At 43.0% G+C, this 15,752-nt stretch overlaps 1 protein-coding gene across 1 annotated transcript in view; it reads right to left on the minus strand.

Annotated features, from left to right (window-relative positions):
- The window catches only part of CLPB (ClpB family mitochondrial disaggregase), a 146,482-nt gene that overhangs the window by 79,200 nt on the left and 51,530 nt on the right, over nt 1-15,752 (minus strand). The window lies entirely within an intron of this gene.

Here is a 15,752-nt window from a genome sequence, read left to right on the forward strand (position 1 = left end):
ACCCTAATGTTCTTGTTAAGAACACAAGAAAGACACAGGCTGGCCAAACCCACCTCCCACCTGCATGGTCCTGCTCCAGAGAGAACAAGGATGCCTGGGCACTACATCTTGGTATTAGACCTCTACCCATTACCTCACTCATACCACCTATCCCCCTAAAAAATCCCAGTTGGAATTAGGTCATTCTACATCACATACCCTAGTCTGTCTCCTCATTCATCCACCAAACATTAAGTTATTGCCATGGGGAAATGAATGGGCCCTAGAACAGGTGTGGCGGCTCATGCCTGTAATCCCAGCACTTTGGGAGGCTGAGGTGGGGGATCATTTGAGCCCAGGAGTTTGCTACCAACCTGGATGACATGGCAAAACCCTGTCTCTACAAAAATAAAAAAATTAGCTGAGCGTGATGATGCACGCCTATAGTCCAAGCTACTCTGGAGGTGGAGGTGAGAGGATTGCTAGAGCCCAGGAATTCAAGGTTGCAGTAAGCTATGATTATGCCACTGCACTCCAGCCTGAGCAACAGAGTGACTCTGTCTCAAAAAAAAAAAAAAAAAAAAGAAGAAAAAAAAAAAGAATGGGCCCTGGTCTCAAGAACTTGTATTACAAATAATATAAAAATAATATCCTTTTATAGAGTATCTCTAAGAGGAAATTATTCAAATTTTGAGGCTGAGAGACCTGGATCCTATAACTCTGAAAAATTACTTCATCTCCCTGGGCCTCAAATTTCTCATGGCAAAATGGGAACACTAATGTTATTAATTGGGTTGCTGTGAAAATTTGTGGTGATGTGATATAGGAAGGGGCAAAAGAAACAATTTGTACTCAGGAAATGACAATTTTTAAGTTAACATGTCCCCTTGTCTGGGAACCTGCAATACATCTACATCCTTTATTGACTTTCAGAGGCTCCTCTTACCCGGCACCAATTAATTTCTCAAACAGACTTTCTGTTCTTTTAAAAAAAGTTTCCTGAGTTCAAGCAATTCTCCTGCCTCAGCATCCTGAGTAGCTGGGATTACAGGCGTGTGCCACCATGCCCAGCTAATTTTTAGTAGAGACGGGTTTCACCATGTTAGCCAGGCTGGTCTCAATCTCTTGACCTCACGATCCACCGGCCTCAGCCTCCCAAAGTGCTGGGATTACAGGAGTGAGCCACCGTGTCTGGCCAAATTTTTTTATTAAAAAAAAAAAAAAAGAGATGGAGTCTCCTATATTGCCTAGGCTGGTCTCAAACTCTGGGGCCCAAGTGTTCCTATTGCCACAGTCTCCCAAAGTGCTAAGATTAGAGGCATGAGCCACCCACTGCACTCAGCCTTCAAACAGATTTTCCTTCCCACCTTTTTCATTTCCTCCTCCCTTCCTGCTAGTCAACGGCCACATAAGAGGACCCTGGTGACCCCAGTATGAATCCTCAGCAGGCAGCAACGTGTATTAGAAAGAGCATGGGGACTGGAGTCAGTCAGTCTGGAAAGCAAAACTGACTGTGTGACTTTATTAACATCTGTGAGATTCAGGTTCTTCATCTCCAAAACAGAGACAGTATCACCTACCTCACAAGAGTCAATGGTGAACCTAATTTAAAAAATGGACAAAGGATTGGAATAGACATGTCTCCAGATAAGATATATAAATGGCCAAAGAGCATATGAACAGATGCTCAACATCACTGGCCATCAGGAAAATGCAAATCAAAACCACAATGAGGCTGGGCATGGTGGCTCATACCTGTAATCCCAGCACTTTGGGAGGCTGAGGCAGGAGGATTGCTTGGAGCCCAGGAGTTCAACACCAGCCTGGGCAACATGGAGAGACCTCCATCTCTACAAAAAAAATTCAAAAATTAGCCAGGGGCTGTGGTGGCTCATGCCTGTGATCCCAGCGACTCAGGAGGTTGAGGTGGAGCATCGCTTAAGCCAGAAGTCGATACTGTAGTGAGCCGTGATCATACCACTGCACTCCAGCTTAGGGGACACAGAAAGACCTTGTCTCAAACAGGTCTCAATACAATAAGATTCAACTTATATTTAATGTCCAGATTAGGCAAATCTATGGAAACAGAAAGTAAATTAGTGGTTGCCAGGGGCTGGGAATGGTTGAGGAGAAATGGAGAGCGACTGATAATGAATATGAGGTCTATTTATGGCGTGATAAAAATGTTCTAAAATTGATTGTCATTATAGTTGCACAATTCTTGTGAATATACTATGTAAACAATCGAGTTATATACTCTAAATGGTGAAGTGCACATGGAGTCAAAAAAGAGCCCAAACAGCAAAACAATCCTAAACAAAAAGAACAAAGCCAAAGGTATCACCTTACCCAACTTCAGACTATACCACAAGGCTACAATAACCAAAACAGCACGGTACTGTGCAAAAACAGACACATAGATCAATGGGACAGAATAGAGAATCCAGAAATAAAGCCACACACCTATACACAACTGATCTTCAACATGGTCAACAAATATAAGCAACGGGGAAAGGACTCCCTATTCAATAAATGGGGCTGGGATAACTGGCTATCCACATGCAGAAGAATGAAGCTGGACCTCTACCTCTCACCATATGCAAAAATCAATTCAAGATGGATTAAAGCTTTAAATGCAAAAGCTAAAATTGTAAAAATTTTAGAAGAAAACCTAGGAAATACCCTTCTGGACATCAGCCTTAGCAAATAATTTATTACTAAGTCAAAAGCACGACAACACCAAAAATTGACAAATGAGACCTAATTAAATGAAAGAGCTTCTGCACAGCAAAACAACCTATCAACAGAGTAAACAGGCAACTTACAGCATGGGAGAAAATATTTTCAAACTATGTATTTGACAATGGTCTAATATCCAAAATCTATAAGGAACTTAGGTGGGTTTTTTGTTTTGTTTTGAGATGAAGTCTCACTTTGTCAACCAGGCTAGAGTACAATGGCATGATCTTGACTCACTTCAACTTCTGCCTCCCAGGTTCAAGCAATTCTTCTGCCTTAGCCTCCCATGTAGCTGGGATTACAGGCATGCACCACCACACCTGGCTAATTTTTGTATTTTTAGTAGAGACAGGGTTTCACCATGTTGGCCAGGCTGGTCTTGAACTCCTGACCACAGGTGGTCTACCCACCTTGGCCTCCCAAAGTGCTGGGGATTACAGGCATGAGCCACTGTACCTGACCAAGAATCTACAAGGAACTTAAAGATCCTTTTACTGGACAAGTGAAAAACAAATCCCATTAAAAAATGAGCAAAAGACAAGGACATTTCTTAAAAGAAGCCATACAAGCAACCAACAACCATATGGAAAAATGTTCAACATCACTAATCATCAAAGAAATGCAAATCAAAACCACAATGAGATACCATCTCACACTAGTCAGAATAGCTGTTATTGGTGAGGCTGCAGAGAAAAGAGAATACTTATACACTGTTGGAGGGAATGTAAATTAGTTCAGCCACTGTGGAAAGCAGTTTGGCAATTTCTCAGAGAACTTATAACTACCATTCAACACATTACTGGGTATATATCCAAAAGAAAACAAATTGTTCTACCAAAAAGACACATGCATTCATATGTTCATCACAACACTATTCACAATACCAAAGACACAGAATCAATCTAGGTGCCTATCAATGGTGGATGGAATAAGGAAAACGTGGTACTATACCATGGAATGATGGTACTATGCCATGGAATACTACACCATAGTACTATACCATGGTAGTAAATGATAATGACTTTATTATTCATTGGTACTATACCATGGAACGTGGTACTACACCATGGTACGATACCATGGAATACTACACAGCCATAAAAAAGAATGAAATCATGTCCTTTGCAACAACATGAATGCAGCTAGAAGCCATCATCCTAAGCAAATTAACACAAGAACAGAAAACCAAATACTGCATGCTCTCACTTATTTATTTTTTTTTTTTTTGAGATGGAGTCTCGCTCTGTCACCCAGGCTAGAGTGCAGTGACATGATCTTGGCTCACTGCAACCTCTGCCTCCTGGGTTCAACTGATTCTCGTGCTTCAGCCTCCTGAGTAGCTGGGACTACAGGCGCATGCCACCACATCTGGCTAATTTTTGTATTTTTAGTAGAGATGGGGTTTTGTCATGTTGGCCAGGCTGGTCCTGAACTCCTGACCTCAAGTGATCCTCCAGCCTCGGTCTTCCCAAGCAGGAAACAGGTTCTTGATGGACAGACACTGTGTCTTCAACATCTCTTTATCTTTTATATAGAGAAGGCACTCATGGTCACCTAGGCTAGCCGATGGCTGGAGGACCAGCCCCTGCTTGAAAATGGTTCTCACAGACATCATGCTTTCTCTCCTTAGGAATAGGACCTCACCTCATTATCACCCCATCCTACTACAGCAGTGGGGCTCAGAATAGATTTGATGAATTAAAGACTGGGTCAACACATATTCCACTAGAGACACCTCCAGGGCAGCCTTCCCACAGGGACCCCAAGCCCATTTTCTCTCACCTCCATGAAAGGGAAGGGGGAGACCAGGAAGGATGGAAAGGAACTTGAAGACGACAGGCTACTGTCCCTGCCTGTGGCCCATGACAGTCAGTGCGGCACCCTCTCTGGTTCAGGAACCTTTCTTTTAATGCAGACCTAGGGAGTGCTTTCCAGAGCCCACATCTCACCTTCACATCACCAAATTTATAAGGTGGAGCAAATTCTTAAGAATCTGTTACTCGGTTATCTATAGACCCATCAAAACTCTGTTTTAACCTCCTCTACTTCCCACCTCTCCTAACAAAGTAGTGACATGCTCACAAGTATCTAGATTCCCTTAGATGTGTCCTATAAGTACCCTGAGGTCACCCTCTTCCCCCTCCTTCCCCAGCCCCATCCTATCCAAAGCAGTGTTCTTCCCATTCCAGGGATCCTCTGGGGCAGGGCTGGCAACAAGAAGAAGGTGGCTGCCCTCTTTGCCTTTTGGCAGCTATGCTACTTGGTTGGTCACATGTGGTCCCTCTGTGTTCCCCATCTCTATACCTGCTTGCCTCTCCTCTGCCTTTTCTTCAAGATGTTAAAAACTTGCAATAAAAACAAATAAAAAATGCTGTAATTAATAGCCAATTCCAAGCCAACCCAGCATCTCTACTAATAAACCTCAACACTTGCAAAAAGAACAATAAATTCTGCCCCTCTCTGGTTCTAAGTTGGTCTCTTTTATATAGTCTCTGTGTGTGTATGTATGTGGGTAAGTGTGTCTACATATATATTTATTTTCCTTTATTTCCCATCCAGGGAGGGGCAGAATAATGAACTGCGTGCGTCAGGGAAGATGAATCTGAGATACTAGGGAGCAGTGCAGTAAAAAGATTAAAGTGTTATTATTGTTGGGTTTTTTTCCCCCATGGTCCATTGTGACAGCTCGACCGTCATCTGTAAAAAATGTCTCAGCGAGAGATAATCATCGGAAACTCAATAAAGCGTCAGGGGGAGCCTCAGCCCCTATCAATCACTAGGTGCCTGGAAAATTTCAGCCCTCTGTCTCCCTTCCTGCTATCCATATAAATGTCTGTAATATATTTTGTGTGGTGTGTGGGACCTATCCCTGATTTGGAACTTTTGATGAAAAAATATTTATACACAAAATATGTAAATCAGTTAAAAATCATAAGACTAGTTCTTTGCCACCCAATCCTATTTTTTCTTATTTTTATAAATGCATCGAATTTATTCTGTTTAATAAAACATGTCAACTAGTCTATCATCCTCTCCTAGGACATAGACACACACACGTACCCACACACAGAGATAGAGAGAGAGAAAAAGAGAGAGTGAGTTTGGAGGGCTAAAAGGATGGAAACAATTAACCTAACTGGCTGATTTATTTAATCATGCAGCTGGCCAAAATGTATCCTGGTAACTCTATGGTGGCCAGAACCAGAACTATGGAGAAATGACATGTAGAAACATTGGCCATGGAGCGTGACAAGGCTCTGAGTGAGCCTGGACAAGGATGAGGGGGGCTGTGACATTATTAAAAATAATAACTTGCCCACACAGCTTTTGGCCTGGCAGGTTCCCAAGCCTTTGGACAAGCCAGAGATCTGAGCTGACTAAGTATGGGGCATATGTAGGCTGATATGGTTGCTGGGTCTTATAAAAGAGCAGCATTTGACATCCTCACTCTGCCTCAGTTTCCTTTAGTACTTGCATCATAGGGTTGCTGTAAATACACAGTAAGTATCAATCAATGTTATCTGTTACCCTGCAGCTATCATCATCGTCATCTCATTATCACCTCCTTCTGCTTCTCAACCCTGAAAGGAATCAGTTCCTGCAGTGCCCTCTCCTTTAGGACCTTCAAGGCTCTTCTCTGACTAAAGGATAAAGTCCAAGTGTCTTGATCTGGCCCTAGTCTACTAATGCTGCATCTTTATTGCACATCACTCTCTAAAATGAATCTTCTGCTGTGTGCATGCTTCACCCTAACACATGTTCACCTACCTGCGTGAAACGTAATTTTTCTGTTTCCCACATCTGAGTGTTTTTTTTGTTTTTTTCTATTTTTTGAGACAAGCTCTTGTTCTGTCACCCAGGCTGGAGGGTAGTGGTGTGATCATGGCTTACTGCAGCCTTGGCCTCCTGGGCTTAGGCAATCCTGCTGTCTCAGGACCACAGGCACAACCTACTACACCTGGCTAATTAAAAAAAAAAAAATTAGGCCGGGCATGGTGGCTCACATGTATAATCCCAGTACTTTGGGAGGCCAAGGCAGGCAGATCACAGGTCAGGAGTTCGAGATCAGCCTGACCAATATGGTGAAACCGTGCTTCTACTGAAAATACAAAAATTAGCCAGGTGTGGTGGTGGGCGCCTGCAGTCCCAACTACTCAGGAGGTTGAGGCAGGAGAAGAGGCTGAGGCAGGAGAATCGCTTGAACCTGGGAGGCAGAGGTTGCAGTGAGCTGAGATTGCACCACTGCACTCCAGCCTTGGCGACAGAGTGAGACCCCATCTCAAAAAAAAAAAAAAGAAAAGAAAAAGAAAAAGAAAAAAATGTTGGCAGGGTGTGGTGGCTCAAAACTAATCCTAGCACTTTGGGAGGCTGAGGCAGGTGGACTGCCTGAGCTCAGGAGTTCGAGACCAGCCTGGGCAACATAGTTAAACCCTGTCTCTACTAAAATACAAAAAATGTGCCAGGCATGGTGGCATGTGCCTGTAATCCCAACTACTCAGAAGGGTGAGGCATGGAAATTGCCTGAGCCCAGGAGGCAGAGGTTGCAGTGAGGTGAGATCGCGCCACTGTATTCTAGCCTGGGTGACACAGCAAAAGTGTGTCTTGAAAAAAAATAAAATACATTTTTGTAGAGACGGGGTCTCACAATGTTGCCCAGGCTGGACTTGAACTCCTGGGCTGAAGCAATCCTCCTGCTTCAGCCTCCCAAAGTCTTGGGATTATAGGCATGAGCCGCTACGCTTGACCACTCTGTATGTTTTGAATATAGTATACCCCTTCTTTACTCACACTCAATTGCACCCACCTGTCAGCCCTCCATACAGCTGTCCAAAATCTTTCTATATTTTGAGGCTCAAATGTCATTTATTTCCTTGACCTCTTCAGCCAGAGATTCTCTTCTCTGAGCTCTTACAGTCCTTGTTATCTGTACCTCTTACTGGACCCTCTGTCAAATATTGTCTTGGTAATGTCTTCGGTCTTTGTTATTACTAATTACTGTTCTTGCAAGCATCTTACATTTGCACAATGCCTTGTATTTTCTCAAGCGCTTTCATAAGTACTCCAATTTGGGCCTTATAATAAGCCTATGGTGCAGGAAACACTATTCTCTACAGATGAGCAAATCAAGCTCAGAGAGAGAGAAAAAGAATTGCCAAAGTCACACAGTTAGGTAATAGCTAAGCCATTCCTTTGACTCTAAATAGTATTTGGCTCTTTGAGGATAACAGTTTGCTACCAGAGAAAAACATTTGGAAGGCTGTGTCAAAGACTGATATTCCATAACAGTATAATGAGGAGGAGGATGTAGAAACAGAGGTTTACATTCACAGAATTTCTTCTATGTTCTAGATTTTAGATTAGGGATAATATACCACCTTTAACTCTCCCAATAACCTTTATTTTACAAATAAGGAGACAGAACCTCTGAGAGGGAAAGAAAATTGCTCCAGGTGTCAGAGCCATTAATTGTTCTGTACATGTATAATACCATGGGGCTTAAACACACAGCCTCTCTAGAGGAGTGAAGCTTAAAGTGGCAAAATAAGATCTCTTGTAGGGAGGTGAAGGCCTAGATGAGTTTTCTAAGCAGTTCAAGCACAAGACCACAACTAATACCTATAGTCTAGATCATGCTCCCCAAAGGGTAGGAGCCTATCAGAAATGCAAAACCTTGGGTCCCACCCCAGACCTACTCAATCAGAATCTCTGAAGGCAGGGTCTAGGAACCAGTGTTTTAACAAGCTTTCTAGGAGATTCTTATTTCCTTGGCCTTATTATTCTCATCTGAGTTTGTGCTCTCCAAGGGCATACATTCTCCCCTCTGCTACGCTTGAGTTAGGCTGGGTACACAGTGAGTGCTGGGTAGTTAACTTATACTGAGTAGAAGAGATAGTCAGATGAGACCATCCTTGGCATGTCCTGGGGAGGGGGAGAAATATTATACAGAGCAGTCCCATTACCGCCAGCGGGGAGTCCTAGCCACTTCCTGAACTCCAAGGCACTTGTCCACTGGTTTGTGATATGCCAGCTTGCACCGTCCTGTCCCCCATCTGAAGACACAGAGATGGGGAGGTCAGCTGGAGCAGGCCAGGCCCTGCAGGCCCTGGAGCTGTGGGAAGGGGGCACTCAGGCTGGTGGGGTTGGTCCAAGTCCCTTTACCCTCAGAAGGGCCCTATGCCAACCCAGCTTCTGCACGACTCATCTTTATTCAGCTGCCACTTGGAGCTGAGAAGAGAAGCTGATTTATAGCCTGCCCTGGCTGCGTTTCTGCCGTGTTTTATTGTTTTAATTGTACATATAAGAGGCACTCAAAATGCTTGCTTGCATTTCTGACAGCCCCAGACACCCAATGTTTATAACAGTTACTTATAAGCAGCCAGCGGCATCCCCGGCTGGGCGACTTGTTTACTGTTACCACTAATTTATTACCTCCTCCATCTGAGGATTAGGGCCCACCACCCATCAGCCAGTCACAAGTGGAACACTCCTGGAGTGGGCATGGACAGGGCTCAAGGCACTGAATGGAATGTGGTTGAGATCAGGGAATGAGTTGGCAGAGAAACAGCTATGATCCTCATACTTCTCTCCACATGTATTCCATCTCAGACATTCTAAGCTGTACCCTCTGCTTTTTTTTTTCATTTTCCCCGTCTTCTTCATCCTCTAAAGCCCAACTCCAAATCCCACTTGTTTTAAGAACATTATAGCTGGGCGCAGTGGCTCATGCCTATAATCCACACTTTGGGAGGCCGAGGCAGGTGGATCATCTGAGGTCTGGAGTTCAAGACCAGCCTGCCTAACATGGTTAAACACCATCTCTACTAAAAATACAAAAAATTAGCCAGGCGTGGTGGCAGGTGCCTATAATCCCAGCTACTTGGGAGGCTGAGGCAGGATAATCACTTGAACCCAGGGGATGGAGGTTGCAATGAGCCGAGATTGCGCCATTGCACTCCAGCCTGGGCAACAAGAGCGAAACTGTCTCAAAAAAAAAAAAAAAGAATATTACTCAGTCTGATAGTGAGCCTAGAGCTTCTAGAACATTAGAAATCATATGGCTGACAGGGACATTGGAGGCCAGATAATCCAATGACTTAGGGCAAGAATCCCCTTTACAACATCCGTGAGGGGCAGACATCTCGACTGTTAGTACCCCTTCAGGGATGAGTTGCTCAATACCTCCCAGGCAGGCTTCCTGCCTTACATTTTGCCAAAACCCATTGAGAAATTTTTCATTAAATGTCACTGTGCTTTACATATATATGATTACCTAACAACCCTAAAAGATGGGAATTGTTATTACTATGTTACAGTTGAGAAAACTGAAATTCAGCGACTTTAAGTCATTTACTCAAAATCACACATCTAGTAAGTGATAAAGCTTAGATGAATCATTCAGATACCTGGTACTGAAGCCCAATCTTTCTCTAGGACACCAATGTGCCTCTGAAGATGCCACTCTGAGTGGTGGAGAGAAAGGAAAGAACAATCAGGCCAACAAAATTTCCATACCAAGCATCCTTGGGCCACCTGCACCAGTAAGACTGCCCTCTACCCAGAAACACCAACCTTGACAAAAGTAGACCCAGCTGAGTAGGCTTCTTGCTAAGGAGCAATGCTCACATGTAAAACAAGAAAGAGTGTCACTAGGAATGGCATAACCAATGACAAAGTCTCAGCAAGGATGGCAAAGAAGTTTCTTTCTTCCCTAGGCTGTGTCTGTTCTCAGCAGGTAAAACAGATACAAAGCATCTCTGATACCTTTCAGTTTTCTTGCCTTGATCCTCTTTCCTGCTCACACCTTAAATGCTGGTATCCTGAGTAAAGGACTTATCCTCCTACCTCCCCCTCACTTTAAATCCTTTCTTTGGGCAATTTCAGTCACATCCATCGTTTTAACTCCCAAGCAAATGGCCAATACTCCTAATTCCCTATCTCCTGCCAAACTACTCCTTTGAGATCTCCAGAACCATATATCTAATTATTCACTCAAATCAGAAACTGAGGTGTCACCATACATACCTGCTTTTCCATCAATTCGCACAATCCACTGAGTACTCAATCTTCGACTATTTTGCTAACATCTATTTACTCCATTCCCAAAGATCACCTTTAGGAATCTCCAGATATTTTAAATGTATTTTGGGAGGACAGGAACATAGCTTCTTATCAGATTCCCAAAGAGTCCATTATCCCTAAAAAGTAAAGAAACATTGCTAATCTTTCCCCTCCAATTCTTCCTCCACCCTGTCAGAATGGTCCACTTAAAATGCAAGTGTGAATTCGACATTGCCCTGCTTAAAATCCTTTAATGGCCTTCAGAATAGAGAATGAGCTCCCTAGAACTGCCTTACGAGGTCCTTCCCATGTGTAACCTCCTTCACTCTCTGGCCTTACTTCTTGTTGTTCTCCTCAATCTTGCAGCAGATGATTCCACCTTGTCACTCCCCAACCCCCAACCTGATGCCTCTGCATACACTGTTCCCTCTGCCTGGAAGGTCCATCCCTCTTAGCCTCCTTGGCAATCTCCAACTCATCCTTAAGACCCAATGCAAGGTCACTTACCCTGTGACATTTCCCAGGCACCAGCCTGCTCTCTTCTCAGGTGGAGCTCACCATTACTTACAGCAGTGCTGCCTACATACTTTGTGCAGCTACCATTGCATTTATCACTCTGCATTGTGATTCCTTGTTTACAGGCTCATCTCTATAAATGACTGGGAGCACTGTTGAGGGGCTAGACCATGTATAATCATTTAAATAATCCCAGCAATTGGCAGAGTGCCTGACACTCAGTATGAACATGCTGAATTATACATAAATGAAACTAATAAGCAATTACAACTGTAGAGCACTTTATGACCTACACATCACATATTTTATCTCTTGATATTCAGAACAATACTGATACAGAAGACAAGGAATGTATCATTAGAGGTTAGACAGGTCTTGCCAAAGCCACAAACTACAACTCACCACCTTTCTTCAGTACTAACTGAAGCAGGGCAAAGGCCACAGAAATATCTATTAGAAATTTAGTGAACTTCATGGACTTTGGCACTGACTCCATAGTCTAATATTTAAACAGTGAAGGACGGTCTAACTTTCCTGAGCTTGTGACCATCCTGTGAATTTGCCTAGACACACTAGAGGGACGGGGAATTACACCCCTTGTTCTACTCTACCTTCCTTACCCATCCCAAGTCAGGTAATTTTCCATGAAAAAGTTAATCCAATCCAAAAATAAGAGAACTATAGGATTCTTTTGTTTCTATTTTGTCAATGAGAATGAGTCAGAGCTGGGTATGGTACCCTGCATACAATTAATTGGCAGTCAGTATAAATTAGTTGAATGACTAAAAAAAAAAAAGAGGTTTCCTTCAACGGAAACAGGAAAGAAAGACATGGTTAAGATGATGCTGAAGGCTTAGACTGATGAGATGGAAGAGCCCTGAGATGATTCTAACGGACTATCACTATTCAGGTCAAAGTCAGAACGTTCAGTGCACCAAGCTGGACAGCGGAGCACATCCAAACTGATACACCCAGGAAAATAAGGCCAGCTGCCGAAAACTGTGGCAGACAAAGGTAGTCTAGACTTTAAAATAAAAAAAAAGGTGGTGAGTTAGATCTTGCAAGTCACAGGGAGTTTATTAATGATTCCCAACAAACTTCTAGGATGCTATTTTTGGTAACAGTTATCGGTTTTTTTGTTTTGTTTCAGACAAGGTCTTGCTCTGTCACCCAGGCTGGAGTGCAGTGGCATGATCCCAGCTCACTGCAACCTCTGCCTCCTGGGTTCAAGAGATTCTTGTGCCTCGGCCTCCTGAGTAGCTGGGACTATAGGCATGCGCCATCATGCCTAGCTAATTTTTGTATTTTTAGTAGAAACGGGATTTTGCCATGTTGGCCAAGCTGGTCTCGAACTCCTGGCCTCATGTGATCTGCCTGTCTCAACCTCCCAAAGTACTGGGACTACAAGTGTGAGTCACAGCACCTGGCCTTTTGTAACAGTTCTTAAACACTTGGTTAATTACTGGGTACTAGTATGGGTTCCCTAAGAACAATAAATCAACATGCTGGAATAACCTGATTTCCTTTTTTAGAAAGGGTTATTAGACAAGAAAATAAGACAAATGCTAGAAACATTTTAATTTTAGCAAGAAATCTAGGAAAAAATCTCTTAAAATTTTGTGAACAAAGCAGAGAAATGGAGGATGGAAAAGAATGAAGTTTGGTAGAATTACAGCTAAGAATGCTGAATAATGCATCAAAATCATCCTGACCATGTGCTCTAGGACTCTGTATTTAATAGAGGCCTTATAAACATTTTAATCCAAGTAAGAACATGATGGCAGGGGATCTTGTCATTTTGTTTAACTCATCAGTGCTTAAAACACTACCTGGTACATAGGAATGTGATCAATAAATATTTTGAATAAACAAATGAATCCATAGAAAGCCCACTACTAAATCTGCAGATCACACAAAATAAGAAGAGAGAGTTACTATTTTATTTCATAGGGGACATGATAGCCTTTTCAAATATTTTTGTTTCCTATCTCTCCCTATCTACCTACCTACCCAGAATGTAGGCTGTCTGGCATAAGAGTTAAAAATAATCCAGAGGTTGACCAGGAAGAAAGGAAGAAAGAAAGAAAAGAAAAGAAACAAAAAGGAAAGAGAAAAAGAGAAAGAAAGGAAAGGAAGGATGGAAGGGAAAAGAAAAGAAAAGAAGAAAGGAAAGGAAAGAAAAGGAGGACAGAAGAAAGGAAAGAAAGGAAAGGATGGAAGAAAAAAAAGAAAGGAAGAAAGGAAAGGAAAAGAAAGGAAAGGAAAAGGAGGACAGAAGGAAGGAAGGAAAGAAGGGGAAGGAAGGAAGGACAGATGGACTAAGAAAAAGAAGTTATGTAATATTGAACTAGGAATGCAAAAAATTTATGTAGAGCAGGGTTGGCAAACTACATCCTCTGGGCCAAATCCAGCCTAGTGTGTGTTTTTATAAAGAACATTTTATTGAAACATATTCACATTGATTTGTTTGTGTACCATTTATGGCTGCTTCTGTATCACAATGGTCAAGGTAAGCAGTCACAACTGAGACCAACTGGCCCACAAGCTTAAATGTTTACTACCGGGCTCTTTCTAGAAAGTTTGCTGACTGCTGATCTAGAATGTTTAATATGAGTATCAACCTGAAGGTTACCATTAAAACACAAAGCTACAAAACTTGAATGTATGTGGTGGACACCAGTGTGACAGCAGAAGTTGGACTAGAAGGCTTCATTGCTCTAAGATTCTGTGAAATAAAAAAAATGTTTACTAAGCCCTGCTAGAATCCCAACAGCAGATGAGAAGTCACACAAAAGAATCTCCTATCTACCTGGCCCTGCCCGCTCAACAAATGTTCCACCTTGCTTTTTGGTGAGAGCACCTGTATTAGTTTGTTTTCATGCTGCTGATAAAAACACACCTGAAACTGAGACCAAAAAGAGGTTTAATTGGACTTACAGTTCCACATGACTGGGGAGGCCTCAGAATCATGGTGAGAGGTGGAAGGCACTTCTTACATGGTGGTGGCAAGAGAAAAATGAGGAAGAAGCAAAAGGGATACCCCTGATAAACCTATCAAATCCTGTGAGACTTATTCACTATCACAAGAATAGCATGGGAAAGACTAGCCCCCAATATTAAATTACCTCCCCCTAGGTTTCTCCCACAACATGTGGGAATTCTGGGAGATACAATTCAAGTTGAGATTTGAATGGGGACACAGCCAAACCATATCAGCACCTAAACTGTAGACAGAGCTGAGAACTGCAATGCTGTGTTTGAATGAGAAAAGGATAGCCCATAAGCTGAGTCCCCACATATCAAGCTGCAAATAGAGGGCAAGGTGGTAGTTATGAAATTCTCTGTTTAAAACATAAGGTAAACACAATTCCTCCAGCTCAGTGGGGAATCCAACGACACACAGATTGTGGCCTGCATATGAGGAGGAGAGTAAGGACATATGGGTAGATGAAAGTTCAAATAAACATAGAAGAGGCCAAAATCTAGAAAACATTCAAAAGAGCAGCTGAGGGCAAGCTGCAATTATTGTCAAGGACAGGGAAGCCTTTGTGGAGGATCTAGCCTTAGCAATGGAGCCTTAAGAGAAGGACCAGATTTAGAGAGGTGAAAGGGAAGGGAGAGGGTAACTTCGTACTTTACCTGAGCAGCAATGCCTTAATGCTCTTGGACACTCCTCTCATGCCACTAATTTGAGAACCTTCTCCCTGGGGCAGCAACACCACTACTCTGAGTTACCACACACCATGTCAGTCTGGCAGCCTTCCAGCTCTGAAGGCTGAGCACACTGCTCCCCTTGGCTGAATTTCCCCCAGCGCCAATGTTATGGCTCTTAGGCAGTCAGCAAGGCTGTCTGTCCTTCTGACATCACTGCTAACACTAAAACAGCCACTCCTCTGCTGACTGAGGCTTCAGGCCCACCTTGCAGATTCAATCTCCAGACCCATCCTAGAGCCAGGGAAATCTCAGAGGGGTGCAATCTTTGTGAATAATCCAGGACAAGGGGAAAGCAGTGGAGACACTCTAGATAAACAAAAGCTCAAATGTAAAATAGTCATTTCTGACTGCAGCCAAAGCAACCAGTTTTTTTTTCAACCCCACTTTGGAAGAAGTACTCCCCAGACACAACACAGACTGACTTACTGAGGTACCCTCCAATAGACACATGACCAAGCCCTAGCACAAACCCAGGCACCTACCTTGCAGATTCAATCTCCAAGACTCACCCCAGAGCCTCTTTACTCTGAAGTTTAAACCACCACCAACACAACATCCCAGACATCCCAGAGGAGGCAATAATGATTACCTCATTTTATAAGGATAGACATCAAGGCACAGCGAAGGTCCACTATTTGTCCTGGATTATATAGTAAGTTGAGGGGATAGTCCCAGATACAGGACTGTATTTTACATGAAGGAGGGGGAAAAGCAGTATTCAGAGTAGTAGTATTTAGGGAATTCTG

Source organism: Aotus nancymaae, unplaced genomic scaffold (genome assembly GCF_030222135.1).
Source record: "Aotus nancymaae isolate 86718 unplaced genomic scaffold, 86718_ANA_hifiasm-v0.15.2.pri h1tg000059l, whole genome shotgun sequence".
NCBI classification, from domain to species: domain Eukaryota; kingdom Metazoa; phylum Chordata; class Mammalia; order Primates; family Aotidae; genus Aotus; species Aotus nancymaae.